Source organism: Balaenoptera acutorostrata, chromosome 17 (assembly GCF_949987535.1).
Source record: "Balaenoptera acutorostrata chromosome 17, mBalAcu1.1, whole genome shotgun sequence".
Classification (NCBI taxonomy): domain Eukaryota; kingdom Metazoa; phylum Chordata; class Mammalia; order Artiodactyla; family Balaenopteridae; genus Balaenoptera; species Balaenoptera acutorostrata.
In genome coordinates, this window is record NC_080080.1 from 52,523,294 (window position 1) to 52,548,478 (window position 25,185).

At 36.2% G+C, this 25,185-nt stretch overlaps 1 protein-coding gene and 1 non-coding gene across 2 annotated transcripts in view; one reads left to right on the forward strand and one right to left on the reverse strand.

Moving 5' to 3' along the window:
- CNBD1 (cyclic nucleotide binding domain containing 1) overlaps positions 1-25,185 on the reverse strand; it is a 404,631-nt gene that overhangs the window by 344,432 nt on the left and 35,014 nt on the right. The window lies entirely within an intron of this gene.
- LOC114236945 (small nucleolar RNA SNORA40) lies at positions 5,346-5,472 on the forward strand. Its single transcript, XR_003622788.1, has one exon. It is a non-coding gene; the product is annotated as a small nucleolar RNA SNORA40 (small nucleolar RNA).

Consider the following 25,185-nt stretch of genomic DNA (forward strand, 5'->3'; position numbering starts at 1 on the left):
CCCCGGTGGTACCCCTCAGCAGCTGAGCTACAGAGTGCTTCATCAGCAGCCTCAGATGTCCATGATGCTCTCCTGATGCAACACCTTCACTCTTATAGCAAAACAGCTTTCCTTATAAAAACAATTTCATTCTTAGATCAACTTTGATTTATTGAAGAGAAGAATTAAATGCAGAGAAAATGTGGCCTGTGAATTTTCCGAATTTCTCTTTTGATTTTATACTAATCTCCTCAAGTAAGTCTTAACTCCATAGGGCTAATCTAAGTAATGAATGGAACCCCTAATTTGGGGAAATGGAAGGACCAATTTAGAGACAGAGAGGCAAATTTCCTGCCAACAATATTATACAACCTGGAAGAAACTCCAAACTTTCAACCATATCCTTTTGAACCACAGAACTGACTCCCTTTGAATCAAAGATGGCTTTTCTCCCTTAGTTGCATATGGTCTTTGATGAATAGGATTTATAAGACATCACCATCTACATTACTTCTTCAGCTGAACTCATAATTTCACCATGTCCACTACCTAACTCTTAACTGATGGTATCACATTTTTCCATTATTGGGATATTAGTCGGTAATTCCACGCAATACAGATGGTATTAGCAGGGATCTACTGACCCCTTAAAATCTAAATAAGTTCCCATGAAAATTCATGCAAGTAAAAAGCTCTTCCTAAAATTTCAGCAATTTCCTAGGAGATTACATTCTGATGTTACCTCTGCCATTGTGCTTCTTCCTTAAATACTCTCTTTATTCCATGTCTTGTTTATCTAGAAGTAAAACCAACCTTTCTTATATCTCCTCAACAAAACTAAATTAAATTAAACCAAGTATTCAGAGCATTTGTAAGTATAGTAGAGTTCATCAAATCCTGGGGTTATCTTAGATGTTTGTATCACATATGACACAGGTACTTGAAATCCATTAATAGATCTTTCTTTTCTTAAATGTCCTTACCCCCATGCCCAGGACCAGTGGGTTCTCCTCACTCAGTGCACACCTTCCTTCAATTATTTCCTGGCTATTCTTGCTTCTTTTCTACCCCATTTTTGTCTGCCTTTCCTCACACCTGGCTTGCTCCACAACTCCAAATTAGAATGCCTCTACCGGGCAGAGCACTCCAGCCTTCCTCAGCACCTACTCCCAGACACTTCAGGAAAGAAGCATGATAAAAGTTCCTTCCTTCTTGCAAAATCTATCATTCCTCAGTGGTAATCATAAACATAAATGACATTTTCTTTAGACTCAGGCTTAAGACTTTTGTGTATCATTCCACTTTGATACAGGGAAATCCTATACATGTAGGCAAATTCTACAAATCACTGTCACTTTGCTACAATAATGCCCAAGCCATCCAGAGTTTCATTTTTATGTCATAGTAAAATCTTTAATTTGGGCCACAAAGGATGACACCAGAGCATGGCTGAGGCAACCAGTTAGATTTCTATAAAGTTACCTCCTCTTCCCTTCATAGAATTCTCCTAAAGGTCAAAATATTGCTCCTGAACTGGCATGACAGTCTTTCATTTCTCCCTTGTATTTCTCTCTCCCCTTTCTTCCTTTCTTCTTCTTTCTTTCCTTCTTTCCTTCTTCTCTCTCTCTTCCCCTCTCCTTTTCTTGCCTTCCTTTCTTTCTCTTTCTCTTCCCTTCTTTCTCTTTCTCTTTTCTTCTTTCTTTCTTTTCTTTTCTTCTTTCTTTTCTTTCTTCTTTCTTTTCTTTCTCTTTCTCTTTCCCTTTCTTTCCTTCTTTCTTTCTTTCTTCTTTCCTTTCTTTTTCTTTCTTTCTTTCTTTCTTTCTTTCTTTCTTTCTTTCTTTCTTTCTTTCTCTCTCTCTCTCTCTCTCTCTTCTTTCTTTCTTTCTTTCTTTCTTTCTTTCTTTCTTTCTTTCTTTCTTTCTTTCTTCCTTCCTTCTTTCTTCCTTTCTCCTCCTGCATCCCTCCCAGCCACCATTTTCATCTTAGTACCCATAGGGGAGATCATGGACAGGTTTTGAAAATACTGTTTTCAGGTTTCTGTTCACAACTACTAAATTGGGCAAATAGAGTATCAGCTAAGATAGCTTCACCAGCACTTGGATAATCAACAGTGTGAAGACTATTACATGCAGTTCTCTCTGCCTCAGAGACTCTTTCCCTTCTTCTTCTAGCCAACTCTTAACTTATCCTTGAATTTAAACATCCCTTTCTCAGGGATGCTTGCCCTGACCTTCCAAGACACCATCTGTTGTTAGTATAAGCACTTTCAGTGCAACCAGCCCCCAATCCTGTAATCACCTCTGACACCCATTACGTTTCATTCATCTCCTCTTACTCAGGGTCTGTCAGTGCCACCAACCTGCACCTTCTGAGTACAGAGACCCTGCCTGACCTACACTCAGCACATGGTCACTGCTCAGAGTATATTAAGTAAATGAATAAATGAATAAGACTGTCTCATAAAGTTTCTTTCCAGAGTGTGTAAAATTTTACTTTTCTTTTTGGAATAAAATAGTGAAACAGAATTGTTCTAATTCGGACTTTTAAAAATACAGGGAACATCTCATTCAATGGATCTCAGAACTTCAGTGAAAATATGGGTTTTACAATCATAGCAAGAATAGTTTTATTTGTTCTAAAGTTAAATACATATTTTCCAAATATCCTATGGTTGATTATCCTGAGGCCAGATCCAAGCTGTTGCACATGGGTAATTTTGACAATGTTAGAGAACAAAATAGAGTCCAAAATCTCAGAAGAAAATCACAAGCAAAAAATCAATTTTGCAGAAAGATGTTTTTAAGTCAGTCTTTCAGAATCCATTTGTCTAGCTTTTCAGTTTCTTTATCTCCAAATATTCATCTCTAATTTCCAAAATTTTCTGCACTTACACTTTTAGAGAGAATTTATAATCCATCTAGGTAATATATGTACTATACCAAATGATTGTTTTAAAATGTTTGGGAAAATATACATATTACAAAGTTCCACATCATTTTAACCCAAAACAAAGCCACTTGTTACTACTGCATTTAGATCTGGAAGTGAAATTCTAAGCTTCAATTCAAGCAGCGGGGATATCCTAGTCTCTTTAGAATCTAAAGTCTAAACCACTAATCTTTTTACTGTCCCCACAGTTTTGCACTTTCCAGAATGTCATACAGTTGGAATTATACAGTATGTCCTTTTCAGGTTGGCTTCTTTCATTTAGTAATATGCATTTAAGTTTCCTCTATGTCCTTTCATGCTTGATGGCTCTTTTTTTTTAACACTAAATAATATTTCATTGTCTGATGTAGCACAGTTTGTTTAGCCATTCAACTACTGAAGGACATCTTGATTGCTTCCAGGTTTTGGCAATTATGAATAAAGTTGCTATAAATATTTGTGTACCAGTTTTTGTGTGGACATAAGTTTCAACTTCTTTGGGTAAATGCCAAGGAGTGTGATTGCTGAATTATGTGGGAAGAGTATGTTGAGTTTTGTAAGAAACCACCAAACTGGCTGTACCACTTTGCATTTTTACCAGCAATAAATGAGAGCTCTTGTTGCTCCACATTCTTACCAGTATTTGGCATTGTCAGTGTTCTGGATTTTGGCCCTTCTAATAATTGTGTAGTGGTATCTCGTTGTTTCTATTTGCATCCCTGATGATACATGATGTAGACATCTATTTACATGAGGTTATTTTTGCTATCATTACTCCATGAAATTTCATTTTTACAATGTCCTAATTAGATTTCCAAGTGCTTTTCTACTAAAGTTATGACAGATTCCATGTTAGTTGTGCCATAACCCTGCCATCCTGAGATGTGATCATTTAGAATAATGTAGTTTATAGAGACAGTAACCCCTGCAGCTTCTCGTTGTTAAAGGACATTTTCCTCTGGCTCCTTTTTATATGGATACAGTTTTGGTATTTTAATACTTAAGTAGATTAGTGGGATTTAATTTTATTTAAACCCTACCATGTACAAAGAAGACAACTTGCTTATTTTTTATAAAGAACCTAAGACTTTCCCATAAGCTCACAGATTCTCTTCCTGCAATGCCATCATATGGTGTCTGTCCCATTGATTTGAAACAGTTTGATTAAAATAGCTTTGTTTTTTGTCAAGTAAATAAAGGCTCAGTCATGCCCATTTTCTGCCCAGTCCATTTCCTTTCTGAACTGGGTATGGGTGTATGTCAGGAGAGGTTGGGGTTGCTAATATGACCACTATTGGAGGGAGAAGCTCCTCTTCCCTATGAGCTGCAAGCTGATCATCATCATGTTCCTGTTGCAGAGTGGCTACAGGTCTATGCAGGCCCCTAGATTGGCAGCTGTTGAGGAAAGACTGTATTTTTTGGCAACGTCATTTGCTCTTGCTGACTACCTTTCCCTTGGTCATCCAGATTTCTACCTCAGCAGCCAGCTGTTCCCCTCTTCAGGATCCTACAACCCTTCAGTCCTATCAGCATTTCACTGTCTCCTCACCAGTGTTCACAGGAATTTCTGGACCTCACACATGCTTGACACAGGCCAAGTGGAACTAATGGCATTAGTTCCAGGTTATCTCTCAGCATCTTCTCCACCAATGTTGTGCTATTATTCTCATTTCATGTTGAATGAAGTCCAATTTAGGTCTTACTGTAAAAATAATGTTCAAGCATCATCTAGGACTATTTGTTTAAATAAATACTTAGGCTTTGGCCCCAAGTCAGGGATTCCAATTTAAATAGTCTGGGTTGGAAAGAGACCTTGCACCAGTATTTTGTAAAAACCCTCCGGGTGACTCTAATGTGCAGTCCAAGTTGTTTATCACTGCCTTAGAGGATGCAGTTTCTTCAGTAGATATCTGGATGTTTCTTCAACCCTCATATCCCCATGGAGAGTTTCATACCAAGGATGGGAGTGGATGAAGATCAACAATTCTTGAGCTTAGCTAACTTCCTCTGTTTCTATATCACTACTTTTCCCCAAGTGCCTACATTTTATATCTTCCTGCTTCTCAAAGTAGTATTTACCCTTCCCTTCTCTCTGAAACCATGATGGTGCATGGAGTTCAGGAAGGGAAGTGGTCATATTATTAGGAGAATATATCAAAAGAGAATACAAAATATTATCTTCCTTACATATGTCTCCCTAAAGTATCTGTAACATTAAATAGGAATTTTTATAAAAATCAAGTAAGGTATTAATAAGAATGCAGGCTTCCTTGAAAATACTTGAATTCCTATCTCCCTAAAAAATCACAACTTTAATAAATATATCTTTAACATAGGTTTCTACAGTTCTGTGGGTTCATATTATTTGTTTCTTCAGCTACTGTCATTTCCTTAAACTTCTTTTCCTCTGGAAATAAACTGATGCAAAAATGTATTGTAGCACTTGTGTTTGTTTTTGTTTAATTTGTGGACAAAGACTTATAGACAGGTGCAAAAATAAATCCTCTTTTGCAACCCAGAACTCATTGTTCAGTATGAGTTTTGATACAGATAAGAAGGAACATGATAAAAAAAAAAAGTATTGATTAAAAGTCTACTTCTTTTCTTGTTGTTTAAAAAAACGTTTGAAGCAAGCAATGCAATGATTTTTTATTAATTTGTGATGGTGGTGATTGTTGCTTAACCTGTTTAAATAAAAAGGCAGAACTTCTTGAGAGATGGTATAAATCTATATAAAATAACATTGTCATCTATAGTCCATGATACCAGTGAAATAGTACAATTACAAAGCTCTTTCAGTTCATAACTCTCAAGTAGGATAATGTTATCCTCTTTTTCTGAGTAAAAACTGAGTGCAGTCAATGTTCAGAGACAATTCCAAAGTCATATTGCTGCTACTGGGTGAAATAAAAACTCAAATCCACGTCTTCTGGTTCAAAATTCAGTGTTCTTTTTAAAACAATGTGTCTATTTGATTTCCTGTATCTGTGAATATACCAAAAGTTCACCTTCTGCCTAGATGATCCACCAAAAAAATAAATTTTAGGTAATGATCACAGTTCCAAGCAGTCCTTGGTCTCATTCTTGTCATTTACTCACATGTTTGGCTCATGTAGAAATGTTTCCCTATGTCTCAACCAGGTCTTCCGTTTATTTTCATTAGTGTAGCATTGCTCCAAGTGGTTTTAATGGTGTATGAAGCATTTCCTCTATTCTCCTTGCACATGACTGTCTTACTTCAATATTTAGCAAATGCGCTGGTATCAGGCATTCTCACCAGCTGCCCACAGCCAGGCAGGTGCCATGCTTCAGTCTCACTATTGTATCTGTCACATGACATTTGAATTTAATGAATTGTAGAGTGTTGAATATGACAATGATAAGAGGTAAAGGTTGCTGAAGAATAATTTTAATAGAGCAGGTATTTAGTGTCTACCAAGATTCATGTTTTCTCATCGATTTTATTCTGCCAAAAGCTTCTCTGAATTACTTCAGCTTTATTCCCAACACTTGGGCATATATGGGTTTATCACATTACATGAGGGACCAGTGTAAGCTAAGCTTAGAGGAGATCTACGATTTCTTGATTATATTTTATGTAATTTTATTTTAATTCAGTTTAAGATATTTTTATTGCTACTTTAGAGCAGAGGTTTTTTTCTGGCTGAAAAAATATAAATGTTTTGTATTACTTAACAGTCACATGACTGCACACATTACGTTTTTACCTGCATCATTTTGCTTTTACTATGAGACATGGATACTGAATTACATGAAAAGCCTTTGCATCATCTGTAGATATCATCATATAGTTTCTCCTTGAGCTACTAATATTATAAAATTTTAATAATAGCTTTTCTAATGAACCTAGTTTGTACTCATGAGATGAAGCCAACTTAACCATAATGTACAAATCTGCTAAGAAACTACTGCATTATTTCATTTGCTAATACTTTACTTTGTATGTATGCCTATATACTCAAAACTAAAATTGTTATTTCTTGTTTATGTTATTCTTGTTAAATTTTTACATCAGTTATACAGGCATGACAAATATACAACATACTTTTCATTTTCTATACTCCAAGAATATTAAGTTGCAGAGAAAATACCTTTTCTTAATATAAAACTTATACTGATATCACTTGGACTATGGGTTTTTAAATTTTGCTTTTGTTCTTTTTGCTTCAAAAAATATTTTTGAAGAGTACTCTTTACAACTGCTATTTATACATAGTTATTTTTTATTTCTATCTTCTTGAATAAATACAGTAGTACATATTTTTTAGAAAACGAACCAACAATATCTAGATTATTTGTAAGTTATATAAATTATTCTATTATAATTTATAATTTTCTTAGTTTTCTCTGCATCATTTATTATGTTATCTTTTTCATTCTTAATAGTATTTTATTTTATTATGTTTATTATATAGGGCTAGCTGTTTATTATATAGGGCTAGTGAAAAAACTCAGAGAGCTACACATATTTATTAGTCCCAGTTAACATACCACATAATTAAAATGCCTCCAAAAATGATTGCATGAATTCAACCTTCCCTACCAATCTCTATTTCCTTGGCTGATCCTTTTCTTTTTTTTTTTTAATCTTTATTGGAGTATAATTGCTTTACAATGGTGTGTTCGTTTCTGCTTTATAACAAAGTGAATCAGTTATACATATACATATGTCCCAATATCTCTTCCCTCTTGGGTCTCCCTCCCTCCCACCCTCCCTATCCCACCCTTCTAGGTGGTCACAAAGCACCGAGCTGATCTCCCTGTGTTATGCAGCTTCTTCCCACTAGCTATCTATTTTACATTTGGTAGTGTATATATGTCCATGCCACTCTCTCACTTTGTCCCAGCTTACCCTTCCACCCCCTCCCCATATCCTCAAGTCCATTCTCTAGTAGGTCTGCATCTTTATTCCCGTCTTGCCCCTAGGTTCTTCATGACCTTTTTTTTTTTTTTTTTTTAGATTCCATATATATGTGTTAGCATATGGTATTTGTTTTTCTCTTTCTGACTTACTTCACTCTGTATGACAGACTCTAGATCCATCCACCTCACTACAAATAACTCCATTTCGTTTCTTTTTATGGCTGAGTAATATTCCATTGTATATATGTGCCACATCTTACTTATCCATTCATCCGATGATGGACACGTAGGATGCTTCCATGTCCTGGCTATTGTAAATAGAGCTGCCATGAACATTTTGGTACATGACTCTTTTTGAATTATGGTTTTCTCAGGGTATATGCCCAGTACTGGGATTGCTGGGTCACATGGTAGTTCTATTTTTAGTTTTTTAAGAAACCTCCATACTGTTCTCCATAGTGGCTGTATCAATTTACATTCCCACCAACAGTGCAAGAGGGTTCCCTTTTCTCCACACCCTCTCCAGTATTTATTGTTCCTAGATATTTTGATGATGGCCATTCTGACTGGTGTGAGATGACATCTCATTGTAGTTTTGATCTACATTTCTCTAACAATTAATGATGTTGAGCATTCTTTCATGTGTCTGTAGGCCATCTGTATATCTTCTTTGGAGAAATGTCTATTTAGGTCTTCTGCCCATTTTTGGATTGGGTTGTTTGTTTTTTTGTTATTGAGCTGCATGAGCTGCTTGTAAATTTTGGAGATTAATCCTTTGTCAGTTGCTTCATTTGCAAATATTTTCTCCAATTCTGAGGGTTCTCTTTTGGTCTTGTTTATGGTATCCTTTGCTGTGCAAAAGCTATTATGTTTCATTAGGTATCATTTGTTTATTTATGTTTTTATTTCCATTTCTCTAGGAGCTGGGTCAAAAAGGATCTTGCTGTGATTTATGTCATAGAATGTCCTGCCTATGTTTTCCTCTAAGAGTTTGATAGTGTCTGGCCTTACATTTAGGTTTTTAATCCATCTTGAGTTTATTTTTGTGTATGGTGTTAGGGAGTGTTCTAATTTCATACTTTTACATGTACTTGTCCAGTTTTCCCAACACCACTTACTGAAGAGGCTGTCTTTTCTCCACTGTATATGCTTGCCTCCTTTATCAAAGATAAGGTGACCATATGTGCATGGGTTTATCTCTGGGCTTTCATTCCTGTTCCATTGATCTATATTTCTGTTTTTGTGCCAGTACCACACTGTCTTGATTAATGGAGACTGTAGTATAGTCTGACCTGATTCCTCCAGCTCCGTTTTTCTTTCTCAAGATTGCTTTGGCTATTTGGAGTCTTTTGTGTTTCCATACAAATTGTGAAATTTTTTGTTCTAGTTCTGTGAAAAATGCCAGTGGTAGTTTGATAGGGATTGCATTGAATCTGTAGATTGCTTTGGGTAGTAGAGTCATTTTCACAATGTTGATTCTTCCAATCCAGGAACATGGTATATCTCTCCATCTATTTGTATCATCTTTAATTTCTTTCATCAGTGTCTTATAATTTTCTGCATACAGGTCTTTTGTCTCCTTAGGTAGGTTTATTCCTAGATATTTGGTTCATTTTCTTGCAGTGGTAAATGGGAGTGTGTTCTTAATTTCACTATCAGATTTTTCATCATTAGTGTATAGGAATGCAAGAGATTTCTGTGCATTAATTTTGTATCCTTCTACTTTACCAAATTCATTCATTAGTTCGAGTAGTTTTCTGGTAGAATCTTTAGGATTCTCTATGTATAGTATCATGTCATCTGCAAACAGTGACACCTTTACTTCTTCTTTTCCAATTTGGATTCCTTTTATTTCTTTTTCTTCTCTAATTGCTGTGGCTAACACTTCCAAAACTATGTTGAATAATAGTGGTGAGAGTGGGCAACCTTGTCTTGTTCCTGATCTTAGCGGAAATGGTTTCAGTTTTTCACCCTTGAGGATGATGTTGGCTGTGAGTTTGTCATATGTGGCCTTTATTATGTTGAGGAAAGTTACCTCTATGCCTACTTTCTACAGGGCTTTTATCATAAATGGGTGTTGAATTTTGTCGAAAGCTTTCTCTGCATCTATAGAGATGATCATATGGTTTTTCTCCTTCAATTTGTTAATATGGTGCATCACGTTGATTGATTTGCATATATTGAAGAATCCTTGCATTCCTGGAATAAACCCCACTTGATCATGGTGTATGATCCTTTTAATGTGCTGTTGGATTCTGTTTGCTAGTATTTTGTTGAGGATTTTTGCATCTATGTTCATCAGGGATATTGGCCTGTAGTTTCCTTTCTTTGTGACATCTTTGTCTGGTTTTGGTATCAGGGTGATGGTGGCCTTGTAGAATGAGTTGGGGAGAGTTCCTCCCTCTGCAATATTTTGGAAGAGTTTGAGAAGGATAGGTGTTAACTCTTCTCGAAATGTTTGATAGAACTTGCCTCTGAAGCCATCTGGTCCTGAGCTTTTGTTTGATGGAAGATTTTTTTTTTTAAAGGGAATTCCTTTATTTTTATTATTTATTTATTTATTTATTTATTTATTTATTTATTTATTTATTTATTTTTGGCTGTGTTGGGTCTTCGTTTCTGCGCAAGGGCTTTCTCTAGTTCTGGCGAGCGGGGGCCACTCTTCATCGCGGTGCACGGGCCTCTCACTATCGCGGCCTCTCCCATTGCGGAGCACAGGCTCCAGATGTGCAGGCTCAGTAGCTGTGGCTCACGGGCCTAGTTGCTCCGTGGCATGTGGGATCTTCCCAGACCAGGGCTCGAACCCGTGTCCCCTGCATTGGCAGGCAGATTCTCAACCACTGTGCCACCAGGGAAGCCCCTGATGGAAGATTTTTAATCACAGTTTCAATTCCAGTGCTTGTGATTGGTCTGTTCATATTTTCTATTTCTTCCTGGTTCAGTCTCGGCAGGTTGTGCATTTCTAAGAATTTGTCCATTTCTTCCAGATTGTCCATTTTATTGGCATAGAGTTGCTTGTACTAATCTCTCATGATCATTTGTATTTCTGCAGTGTCCATTGTTACTTCTCCTTTTTCATTTCTAATTCTATTGATTTGAGTCTTCTCCCTTTTTTTCTTGATGAGTCTGGCTAATGGTTTATCAATTTTGTTTATCTTCTCAAAGAACCAGTTTTTAGTTTTATTTATCTTTGCTATTGTTTCCTTTATTTCTTTTTCATTTATTTCTGATCTGATCTTAATGATTTCTTTCCTTCTGCTAACTTTGTGTTTTTTTGTTCTTCTTTCTCTAATTGCTTTAGGTGCAAGGTTAGCTTGTATATTTTAGATGTTTCCTGTTTCTTGAGGTAGGCTTGTATTGCTATAAACTTCCCTCTTAGAACTGCTTTTGCTGCATCTCATAGGTTTTGGGTGGTCGTGTCTCCATTGTCATTTGTTTCTAGGTATTTTTTGATTTTCCCTTTGATTTCTTCAGTGACCACTTCGTTATTAAGTAGTGTATTGTGTAGCCTCCATGTGTTTGTATTTTTTACAGATATTTTCCTGTAATCGATATCTAGTCTCATAGCGTTGTGGTCAGAGAAGATACTTGATACGATTTCAATTTTCTTAAATTTACCAAGGCTTGATTTGTGACCCAAGATATGATCTATCCTGGAGAATGTTCCATGAGCACTTGAGAAAAATGTGTATTCTGTTGTTTTTGGGTGGAATGTCCTATAAATACCAATTAAGTCCATCTTGTTTAATGTATCATTTAAAGCTTGTGTTTCCTTATTTATTTCCATTTTGGATGATCTGTCCATTGGTGATAGTGGGGTGTTAAAGTCCCCTACTAAGATTGTGTTACTGTCGATTTCCCCTTTTATGGCTGTTAGTATTTGCCTTATGTATTGAGGTGCTCCTATGTTGGGTGCATAAATATTTAAGATTGTTATATCTTCTTCTTGGATCGATCCCTTGATCATTATATAGTGTACTTCTTTGTCTCTTGTAATAGTCTTTGTTTTAAAGTCTATTTTGTCTGATATGAGAATAGCTACTCCAGCTTTCTTTTGATTTCCATTTGCATGGAAAATCTTTTTCCATCCCCTCACTTTCATTCTGTATGTTTCCCTAGGTCTGAAGTGGGTCTCTTCTAGACAGCTTATATATCAGTCTTGTTTTTGTATCCATTCAGCCAGTCTGTGTCTTTTGTTGGGAGCATTTCATCCATTTACATTTTAGGTAATTATCGATATGTATGTTCCTATTCCCATTTTCTTAAATGTTTTGGGTTTGTTATTGTAGTTGTTTCCCTCCTCTTGTGTTTCTTGCCTAGAGAAGTTCCTTTAGCATTTGTTGTAAAGCTGGTTTGGTGGTGCTGAACTCTCTCAGCTTTTGCTTGTCTGTAAAGGTTTTAATTTCTCCATCAAGTCTGAATGAAATCCTTGCTGGAGAGAGTTATCTTGGTTGTAGGTTTTTCTCCTTCATCACTTTAAGTATGTCCTGCCACTCCTTACTGGCTTGCAGAGTTTCTGCTGAAAAATCAGCTGTCAACCTTACGGGGACTCCTTTGTGTGTTACTTGTTGTTTTTCCCTTGCTGTTTTTAATATGTTTTCTTTATATTTAATTTTTGACAGTTTGATTAATATGTGTCTTGGCGTGTTTCTCCTTAGATTTGTCCTATATGGGACTCTCTGTGCTTCCAGGACTTGATTAACTATTTCCTTTCCCATATTAGGGAAGTTTTCAACTATAATCTCCTCAAATATTTTCTCTTTCCCCCGCTTTTTCTCTTCTTTTTCTGAGACCCCTATAATTCGAATGTTGGTGTGTTTAATGTTGTCCCAGAGATCACTGAGACTGTCCTCAGTTCTTTTCATTCTTTTCTGTTTATTCTGCTCTGCAGTAGTTATTTCCACTATTTTATCTTCCAGGTCACTTATCCGTTCTTCTGCCTCAGTTATTCTGCTATTGATCCCCTCTAGAGTATTTTTAATTTCATTTATTGTGCTTTTCATCTTTGCTTTGTTCCTCTTTAGTTCTTCTACATCCTTGTTAAATGTTTCTTGCATTTTGTCTATTCTATTTCCAAGATTTTGGATCATCTTTACTATCATGATTCTGAATTCTTTTTCAGGTAGACTGCCTATTTCCTCTTCATTTGTTGGGTCTGGTGTGTTTTGACCCTGCTCCTTCATCTGCTGTGTTTTTCTGTCTTCTCATTTTGCTTATCTTACTGTGTTTGGGGTCTCCTTTTCACAGGCTCCAGGTTCATAGTCCCCGTTGTTTTTGGTATCTGTCCCCCGTGGCTAAGATTGGTTCAGTGGGTTGTGTAGGCTTCCTGGTGAAGGGGACTAGTGCCTGTGTTCTGGTAGATGAGGCTGGATCTTGTCTTTCTGGTGGGCATGTCCATGTCTGGTGGTGTGTTTTGGGGTGTCTGTGGCCTTATTATGATTTTAGGCAGCCTCTCTGCTAATGGATGAGGCTGTGTTCCTGTCTTGCTTGTTGTTTGGCATAGGGTGCCCACCACTGTAGCTTGCTGGTTGTTGCGTGAAGCTGGGTCTTGATGTTGAGATGGAGATCTCTGAGAGATTTTCACCATTTGGTATTACGTGGAGCTGGGAGGTCTCTTGTGGACCAGTGTCCTGAAGTTGGCTCTCCCACCTCAGAGGCACAGCCCTGATGCCTGGTTGGAGCACCAAGAGCCTTTCATCCACACGGCTTAGAATAAAAGGGAGAAAAAATAGAAAGAAAGAAAGAGGATAAAATAAAATAAAGTAAGATAAAATAAAATAAAGTTATTAAAATAAAAAATAATTATTAAGAAAAAAAAATTTTTTAAGTAAAAAAAAAAAGAACAACAGATGGACAGAACCCTAGGACAAATGGTGAAAGCAAAGCTATACAGGCAAAATCTCACACAGAAGCATACACATAAACACTCACAAAAAGAGGAAAAGGGGAAAAAATAATATATCTTGCTCCCAAAGTCCACCTCCTCAATTTGGGATGGTTAGTTGTCTATTCAGGTATTCAACAGATGCAGGTACATCAAGTTGTTTGTGGAGCTTTAATATGCTGCTTCTGAAGCTTCTGGGAGAAATTTCCCTTTCTCTTCTTTGTTCGCACAGCTCCTGGGGTTCAGCTTTGGATTTGGACCCGTCTGTGTGAGTAGGTCGCCTGAGGGCGTCTGTTCTTTGCTCACACAGGACGGGGTTAAAGGAGCAGCTGCTTCAGTGGCTCTGGCTCACTCAGGCCAGGGGGAGGGAGTGGTACAGATGTGGGGCAAGCCTGTGGTGGCAGAGGCCAGTGTGATGTTGCACCAGCCTGAGGCGCGCCGTTCGTTCTCCCGGGGAAGTTGTCCCTGGATCACGGGAGCCTGGCAGTGGCGAACTGCACAGGCTCCCAGGAGGGGCGGTGTGGAGAGTGACCTGTGCTTGCACACAGGCTTCTTGGTGGGGGCAGCAGCAGTCTTAGCATCTCATGCCCATCTCTGGGGTCCGCGCTGATAGCCGCAGCTCGCTCCCATCTCTGGAGTTCGTTTAGTTGGCGCTCTGAATCCCCTCTCCTCACGCACCAGGAAACAAAGAGGCAATAAAAAGTCTCTTGCCTCTTTGGCAGCTCCAGACATTTTCCCGGACTCCCTCCCGGCTAGCTGTGGTTCACTAACCCCTTCAGGCTGTGTTCACGCCGCCAACCCCAGTCCTCTCCCTGCGATCCGACTGAAGCCCTAGTCTCAGCTCCCAGGCCCCGCCCACCCCGGCGGGGGATCAGACAAACCTCTCAGGCTGGTGAGTGCTGGTCGGCACAGATCCTCCATGTGGGAATCTCTCCAATTTGCCCTCCGCACCCCTGTTGCTGCGCTCTCCTCCATGGCTCCGTAGCTTCTCCCCTCTGCCACCTGCAGTCTCTGCCCACGAAGGGGCTTCCTAGTGTGTGGAAACCTTTCCTCCTTTCCAGCTCCCTCCCACTGGTGCAGGTCCCATCCCTATTCTTTTGTCTCTGTTATTTCTTTTTTCTTTTGCCCTACCCAGGTACGTGGAGAGTTTCTTGCCTTTTGGGATGTCTGACATCTTCTGCCAGCAATCAGTAGGTGTTCTATAGGTGTTCAGTAGGTGTTCCACGTTTAGATGTATTTCTGATGTATCTGTGGGGAGGAAGGTGATCTCCGCATCTTACTCTTCTGCCATCTTCTCCTCTCCCCTTTGGAATAGCTTTTAATGGAGTATAGTCTGTAAAAATACTGAATCACTATGCAGTACACCTGAAACTAATTTAATATTGTAAATCAACTATACTTCAATAAAAATAAATAAAGAAACAAATCTATAGCTATACACACCAGAAATCCAGAGCACTTCCAGGATGCTACATATTCAAGGATCACAAAATTAAATGTTTACAGTGGCCAAGCAGGTTTCAAAATTTGGGGACTGTGGTGAACTGGAGATATTATGCCCATAAAGTGGAAGTCATGACCCCTCTCTTAAGCCCACTTTTGTCATGTAGTAAGAGAAGTCCAAAGTGGTCAGATCTTGCAGGGTTTTTTTTAAGAAGCCAGAAATCTGAACACTCATGTGAAGGTTTCTGATTTTTAAATATTAGTAACTGCTATAGACTGAATTATGTTCCCACAAAATTTATGTTGAAGCCCTAGTCCCCAATTTGTCTGTATTTGGAGATAGGGTTTTTAGGAGATAATTAAGGTTAAATGTTATTGTAAAAGTTGGGATCTAATCCAATAAGATTGGTGGCTGTATAAGGAGAGGAATAAGAAGGATATCTCTCTCTCCACATGCAAGCACTAAGGAAAGCTCATGAGAGGACACAGCAAGAAGGCACCTATATACAAGCTAGGAAGAGAACTCCCACCAGAAACCGAATCGGCTGGCACCTTAGTCTCAAACTGCTCAGCCTCTAGAACTGTGAGAATTTGTGTTGTTTAAAACAATTAGTATTATGTTATGGCAGCCCATTCAGACTACAATAGTAACTTACTTAAAAATTTGTTTAAATATTTGTGGATCAATCAAAAGAAGTATTTGGGCTGTACACCTATCTGAGCTCAGGGGAAGGGGATACCAGCTAATGGCTTTGGAAGGGTTCCCTGACTGTATAATACGTAGTTACTTCCTGCCTCCCCTACTAGATTGTGCTTATGAGGAGAAATAACAGAATCTATTCTTGAGGTCAAGATAACCTATTTGTGTACTAATTTTTATACTTTATAAAAATTAGCCAGATGTTTAAACTTTATATGTCTCATTTCCTTATCCATTAAATGATAGATTTATATCTAAATAATAACAACATCTCTAGGTCTAATATTCAATGTCATATATCTATCTCAAAGACTTCTCTACACTCCCCCAAACCATACCTTCTTCCTGGGCACAGAGCAAGACTACATTTCTTAACTCCCTTGTAGTACCTGGCTGAGTTCTAGCCAATGGAATATGGAAGAGGAGGTGGGAAGGATGTGCACTACTTCCAGACTAGGACCATCAACATCTTTCCCCAACCTCCCAAAAAATCCTTTCCACAAGAGATTCTCCATCTTTTCCCCTCCAGCTTGAAGCAAATGAGTAGGATGGACTTGGAAGACAGACCAAGAAAGATAGGAGAGCAAAAGTTTGGAAAAGGCCTGAGTTCCTAACCCAGAAAAACAGCCTACCAATCAAAAATAGCCCTATGGGGTTTGATGTGAAAAAGAAATAAATTTCTATTGTGTTGAGTCACTGAGATTTAGGGTTTATCTATAGCAGCTAGAAATATCCTAATTACTACATTATATCTTCTGTATCCCATTCAGTTCTGCTCACAAGTCTCAGGACATAATAAGTTTTTAATAAAATGCTTAGTGATCAGTTATATTTATGTGATTGCCCTAAGGCATTTACATTTTTATTTCAAATTAATTAAAACAAGTCATAAAATCTGAATCTATTCAACCTTTCATAGATTTTTTCTCCTGAATTTGTCTTACAAGTATTGTAGCATCTACACATTTATTTGATGAAAATTGAAAGAAATATGAATGTTATCTTTGCACATTAGGAGGTACAGGTGCAATATTTATGAAATGTTTATGATATATATGGATATAATATATATTTTATATATTATAATTTATTATGTATAATACATTCATACCTTTATTTTATTTATTTTATATTATATTATATATTATGGATTCATCCTTTTATTACAATATTAAGTTGAAGAAAGAAATGCTGTGTAATAAGGCCAATGTATTCATCATGCCCTAGACTTAAATGAAAAGATAGAGCAATCAGCAATCTTCAGATAATACCACTACAAAGTGTCACTTTATTCAGTTTCCTCTATACTTATTTTTTGTATTTTTGGAAATGTTAGTCCCCAATTATGAATTCATTTAATCATCTTCCTTATCCATGGATAAAGTGTATTAGCCAATGACTTTGTGGCTTCAAAATTACATTTTTTTCAAAGGAGTTCTAGATGATATTGCAATTAGTTAGTCATAAAAATTAATCCCTAACTTTTTCTTTTCATAAAGTTCCTGAAGAAAAATTAAAAGGTCTGCTTTGACAAAGGTTTTTGACAAAGTTAAACTGCAAAATAGGACTTGAAGACTGGATCTAAACCTTTTAGGGAGACATTAATCTGTCATAAGATTTTACTTCCGGTTAAATAACTCAAAGTCTCACTATTTTGAGAACAAATATCTGAATTACATATAAAACTGAAGTTGTGAAGGAGAAGGTTCAAGATGGTGGTGTAGAAAGACTTTTAACTAACCTCCTTCCATGGACACAGAAAATCTACAACTACATACGGGATAATTCCCTCTGAAAGGGATCTGGAAACTTGATGAACAGAGTCTCCTCAACAAAGGGTAAAAGGAAAGTATCAATATGGGTGGAAGAAACAAAGATACAGTTTCACCAATGAAAAAATCACATCCCAGCCACAGCAATTCATAATCAGGAAGGATTACAAGGCATGGTTATTTTCCCTGAGGAACCAGGGATTCAAGTTCCACATTAGGCTCCCTTACCCTTAGATACTGAACAGAAGAGACAAGCCCCCAAAAACCTGGTCTTGTAGATCTATAGGGAACAGTAAACCTGCTCTTAAAAGGCTCACACACAGGCTCACTCAACCCCACTTGACAGAAAAACCAATGCAAAAACACCAGATTGAAAAATGCATGGGCAATAGGTGAAGGGGACCCACTTACTAATCTTGAAGCATCTGCTAGAGAGGGTGGAACCAACTGGGATGCCTCCTGGGGCTGAGAACCTAGTGGGAACCATTTATGTGATCTTGGTTAACTTGCTCATATCGGCACTAGTGATACCATTTTGGCAATTTCCATCTAATATATTAGTGCCAGCAGGCATGCCCTGTTGAAAGCCTCGCCCACCCCTACTATTCTGCTAGTCTTCACAACCAGCTGGATGATAATCATGCCTACCAGCACCTGGCAGCCATAGTGACCAGGCCTTGAAGTTGTTCTGGGACCAGCCCCATGCATAAGCATGCTGCAGCAGCAGCTATAGCCCTGCCACAATAGGACGTTGCATGCAGCCCACATAATAGTGACACTCCCTGAGTGCCTGGCTCTGGTAACCAGGAGGGATTGCACTTCTCAATCTGACAGGACATCTCCTATTTGAGGCCATTCCTTTAAGACTTGGAGAGGTAGCTAATTTACATAATACATAGAAATAAACATACATAATTAGGAAAATGAAGAGGCAGAAAAATATGTTCAAATTGAAAGAACAGGAAAAATACCTAAGAAAACTAAACAAAATGAATATAAGCAATCTACCTGATAAACAGTTCAAAATAATGGTAATAAAGATGTTCACAAAACTCAGGAGATGAATGGAGGAACACAGTAACATCTTCAACAAAGAGATAGAAAATATAAGAAAATATCAAACAGAAGTTATAACTGAACTGAAAATACACTAGAGGGGTTCAACAGCAGATTGGATGAGGTAGAAGAATGAATCAGTGAGGTGGAACACAAAGCAATGAAACTTACCTAGATAGAATTGTAAAATAAAAAAAGACTTTAAAAAACTAAAGCTAACTTAAGGAACATTTGGGACAACATCAAGTAGATTCACATTCACATTATAAGGGTCTCAGAAGGAGAAAATAGAGAGACAAGGGCAGAAAAATTATTTGAAGGAGTAGCAGCTAAAAACTTTACTAATCTGGGGAAGAAACAGACATCCAGGTTCAGGAAGCTCACAGAGTTATGGATAAGATGAACTCAAAGGTACACACACCAAGACACACTATAATTAACATGGTAAAAGTTAAGGATAAAGAGAGATTTTCAAAATCTGCAAGAGAAAAATAAATTTTTATGTACAAGGGAAACCCCATAAGCCTATCAGTAGAGTTTTCAGCAAATAAAACCTTACCGGAGAAAAGGGAGTGGCATGACATATTCCAAATGATGAAAGAAAAAAGCTTTCAAGAAGTCTTTACCTATCAGGGTTATCATTCAGAATTGAAGGAGAGATTAAGAGTTTCCCAGATAAGCAAAAGCTAAAGAAGTTCACCACGACTGAACCATCCATACAAAAAATGTTAAAATGACTTATTTCAGCTGAAAATAAATGGCACTAGTTAATAATAAGAAAGTGTACAAAACTAAAATCTCACTGGAAAAAAGGTGAATATGTAATAAAGGTAGTGGATCAATCACTTATAGAGCAAGCAGAAGGTTAAAAAACAGAAGTAGTAAAATTAACAAAAATTGCAATAATCTCTTAAGGAATACATGAAAGGATGTAAAGTGTGTCTTCAAAAATATAAAACGGGGGTGGGGGGGTAGTGAAAAGGTAAAGCTTTGGAATTGTTTCAAAATTAAGTTGCCACCAACTTAAAACAAATTGCCTTTACATAAGCTATTATATGTGAATATCACATTAACCACAAGAAAAAAAATTAATAGTAAATACACAAAAGAAAAAGAGAATGGGATCTAAATATAACACTAAAGAAAACAACTAAAGCTCAAGGGAAGAGAGAAAGAGAAGAAAAAAGGTATGGAGAGAAACTACAAAAACAGCCAGAAAATGATTAACAAAATGGCAATAAGTTCATACTTATCAATAATTACTTTAAATGTAAATAGACTAAATTTGCAAATCAAAAAACATAGACTAGCTGAATGGATTGAAAAACAAGACTCATCTATGAGAGACTCACATCAGAAGTAAAGACACACACAGACTAAAGGTGAAGGGATGGAAAAAGATATTCCATGCAAAAGGAAATAAAAAGAAAGCTGAGTAGCTATATTTATAACAGACAGAATAAACTTTAAAACAAAGACTGTAATAAAAAGCAAAGAAGGACATTACATAATGATAAAGGAGTCAGTCTTGCAAGAAGATATATTTATATTAAAAACAAAAAAGGTCATGAAGAACCTAGGGGCAAGACGGGAATAAAGATGCAGACCTAGTAGAGAATGGACTTGAGCATACAGAGAGGGGGAAGGGTAAGCTGGGACAAAGTGAGAGAGTGACATGGACATATATACACTACCAAATGTAAAATAGATAGCTAGTGGGAAGCAACCGCATAGCACAGGGAGATCAGCTCGGTGCTTTGTGACCACCTAGAGGGGTGGGATAGGGAGGGTGGGAGGGAGGGAGACCCAAGAGGGAAGAGATATGGGGACATATGTATATGTATAACTGATTCACTTTGTTATAAAGCAGAAACTAACACACCATTGTAAAGTAATTATACTCCAATAAAGATGTTAAAAAAGAAATATATGCACCCAACATAAGAGCTCTAAGATATATAAAGCACAAATTAATACACTGAAATGAAGAATTTGAAGGCAATAAAATAATAGTAGGGGAGTTTAACACCCCACTTACAACAATGGATAGATCATCCAGACAGGAAATTAGTAAGAAAACTTCATACTTAAATGACACATTAAACCAAATGAACTTAATAGATATATATAGAACACTTCATCCAAAACAGCAGAATACACATTCTTCTCAAGTACACTTGGAACATTCTTCAGGATATATCACATGTTATGTCCAAAACAGGTCTCAGTAAATTCAAGAAGACTGAAATCATATCAAGCAGCTTCTCTGACCACAGTGGTATGAAACTAGAAATCAAACACAGGGGGAAAAAACTAAAAAAAAAAAAAAAAAAAAAAAAAAAAAGGTGGAGATTAAACAACAGGCTGCTCAGTAACCAGTCATAAAACAAATCAAAGGAGAAGTTAAAAACTACCTAGAGACAAATAAGAACAGAAATACAGCATACCAAAATCTACAGAATGCAGAAAAAGAGGGAAGTTCATAGCAATACATGCCTACCTAAACAAGAAAAATTCAAAAAGAAATCTAACTTTATACCTAAAGGAAATAGAAAAAGAAAGCCCAAAATTAGTAGAAGTAAGGAAATAATAAATCTCAGAGTGAAAATAAATAAAATAGAGTCCAAAAAAATAGATAAGATGAACCAAACTAAGAGCAGGTTCTTTGCAAAGATAAGCAAAATGAAGAAACCATTAGTTAAATTCACCGAAAAAAAGGAGAACTCATATAAATAAAATCAGAAATGAAAAAGAAGTTACAACTGACAGCACAGAAAAACAAAGGATTGTGAGATTGCTACAAATGATTATATGCTGAAAAATTAAACAACTAGAAGAAATGGATAAATTTCTAGGAACTCTTCCAAGACTGAATCATGAAGAAATAGAAAACCTGAATAGACCGATTACTAATAAGATTAAAACAGTAATCAAAACACAATAAACAAAAACCCAAACAGACAGCTTCACTGGCAAATTTTACAAAACATTCAAAGAAGGTTTAATACCTATCCTCTTCCAAAAAATTGAAGGGGTGGGGAACCCTCCAAACACATTTTACAAATTGAACATTATCCTGAAACCAAAACTAGATAAAGACATCACAAAATTAGAAAACTGAAGGTCAATATCATTGATGAACATAAATGCAAGCATCCTCAATAAAATATTAGTAAACCAAATCCAAAAATACATTAAAAAGATCATACACCATGATCAAGTGGGATTTATCCCACAGATTCAAGGATGGTTCAACATCCATAAATCAATCAATGTAATACATCACATTAACAAAATGAAGGATAAAAATCATATGATCATCTGAATAGATGCATTAAAAGGATTTGACAAAATTCAGAATCCACTTATGATAAAAGCTGTCCACAAAGTTGGAAACATATCTCAAAATAATAAAAGTCACATATAACAAACCCACAGCCAATATCATATCAAAGGTGAAAAGTTGAAAGATTTTCTCTAAGATTAGGAACAAGATAAAGATGCTCACTCCTGTCATTTTTATTCAACATAGTATTGGAAGTCCTAGACACAGCAGTTAGCAAGTAAAAGAAATAGAAGACATCCAAACTGGAAAGGAAGAAATGAAACCATGACTATTTCCAGGTGACCTGATACTATATAGAGAAAACCCTAAAGACTCTACCAAAGAACTGGTAGAACTAATAAATGAATTCAGTAATGTCACAGGGTACAAAATCAATATATAGAAATATTTGGCATGTTTATACAGTAATATCAAAGAGAGAAATTGAGAAAATGATGCCATATATGTTTGCAGAAAAAAGGCATAAAATACCTAGGAATAAATTTAACCAAGGAAGTGAAAGAATTGTACACTGAAAACTATATGACACTGATGAAAAAACTGGAAGAAAACACCAAAAAAATAAAAATAAAAGGAAGACTGTCCCATGCTCAAAAACTAGAAGAATCTCTATTGTTAAAATGTTCAGACTACCTGAAGCATCTACAGACTCAATGCAATCCCTACCAAAATGTCAATAGCATATTTCACAAAACTAGAACAAATGATTCTAAAATTTGTATGAAATCACAGGAAACCTAAAATAGTCAAAACAATCTTGAGAAAAAGGAACAAAGCCGGAAGTATCATATGCCCTAATTTCAAATTATACTACAAAGCTATAGTAATCAAAAGAGTATGGTAATAGCACAAAAATAAGACACACAGTTCAATGGAACATAATTGAAAGCCTACACATATATGAACAATTATTTACAACAAAGGAGCAAAGAACATACAATGGAGAAAGGACATGCTCTTCAATAAATGATGTTGAGAAAACTGGATAGTGACATGCAAAAGAATAAAACTAGACCACCATCTTATGCCACACACAAAAGTTAACTTAAAATGGATTAAAGACTTGAAAATAAGACCAGAAACCATAAAATTCCTAGAAGAAAACATAAGCAGTAACCTCATTGACATCAGTCTTAGCAATGTTGTGTGGATCTGACTCCAAAGGCAAGGAAAACAAAGCAATAATAAACAAAAAGGACTACATCAAACTAAAAGACTTCTGCACAATGAAAGAAATCATCATCAAAATTAAAAGGCAACGTACTGAATGGGAGAAGGTACTTGCAAATGATATGTCCAATAAGTGGTTAATATCCAAAATATATAGAGAACTCATACAACTCAACAACAAAAAACAAACCTCATTTAAAAATGGACAGAGGATCTGAACAGACATTTTTCCAAAGAACACATACAGATTGCCATCAGAATCATTAAAATATGTTCACCATCACAAATTATCAGAGAAATGCAAATCAAAACCACAATGAGATATCAGTTCACACATGTTAGAATGGCTATTATTGAAAAGACAAGGAATAACAAATGTTGGAGAGGATGTGGAAAAAAAGGAGTCCTTGTACACTGTTGGTAGGAATGTAAATTGGTGCAGCCACTATGGAAAACAGTACAGAGATTCTTTAAAAAGTTCTGAATAGAACTATCATATGACCCATCTATTCCACTTCTGGGTATTTATCCAAAGAACACAAAACATTAATTTGAAAACATATGCACTCCAATGTTCACTGTAGCATTATTTACAATAGCCAAGATATGCAACCAACCTAAGTGTCCATCGGTGGATGAATGGACAAAGAAGTTGCAGTGTATACAAAAAATGGAATTCTACTCAGCCATAAAAATGAATGAAATCCTGCCATTTGTGGCAATGTGGTTGGACCATAAGGGTATTATGTTATGTGAAATAAATCAGACAGAGAAAAACAAATACTGTATGATTTCACTCATATGAGGAATCTAAAAAAAAAAAAAGCAAACAAAATAAGATAAAAATAAAATCATAGATACAGAGAACAGATTAGTGGTTACCATAGAAGAAGGGGTTAGGGAATGGGTAAAATGGGTGAAGAAGATCAACTATATGGTGATGGATGTTAACTAGACTTGTGTGGTGATCATTACATAGTGTATAAAGATGTTGAACTATAATGTTATATATCTGAAATACATAATAAAAAAAATTTTAAAGGTGAAGGTGTGTTTTATCCTTATTTAAGGTATTTAAACCCCTCATTTATATTTTTATCTCTGGAAAATGACTGCCAACATTTTAGGACAGTTGTAGTTGTTAGAAGTAATGTATATGTGGGCTCACTGTTTAAAATATATTATACATGTTAAAATAATAACTATTAATATAAATTGATATACAGAATATATAGCATATATAATTATTTTCTTTTTAAAAATTGTCAATAAAAAATTTTTATTTTTTTAAAAATTTGGGAATATAAACCCCATTTTCAATGGAAAAAGGATAAGAATTTGAGTCTACATTAAATCTCCTATACCACTACATATGAATGAAATTCTTGTCATATTAAATGTTATTAAGACTAGAATATTCTAGCCATGAGTAAGAGATTTCATTATTAAAAAGGACCTAGACAATGACTTTAAGGGAGCCGTGTCATTATTGGAACAGAATTATAAAGAGGAAATTTCTGGCACTCATTTTCTTATAGTGTAGAATATTATACCTAAGAAAGAAAAATCTTCAAGTTATTTATATCATGGCAGTCTTGATTCTCTGAAAAATCCTCTTGATGAACATACCTTGCATAACAACTTTTTGGTGAATTGTCAGTCTTACAAGAAGTAATCAAGATCTCCAAGGACTACCAAATGTAAGAAAAGGTCAATGAAACTGAGTGAGTACCTGAAATGTGAGCAGTGAGCAGAAAGAAAGATAAGCTGTGTGGAGGGCAGTTGCTAATAAAAGCACTGTTCAAAGACATAGGAACCTTGACCCAGGAAAAAGGAGGGGACCCCAGCCTGAGACCCCTGCTTTGGAGAGAGACTCTTGAAAAAAGAATGAGGTAGTCCCAGTTGATGGTGCAGACTGGCTCTAGATAGAGACAGATATAAATTCTTTCTGGAGAAAATTAGTCACAATTTAGGTCACATGTTGTTACATGTTAAGAAAAAGCAAACCTTTCACAGAAAGATT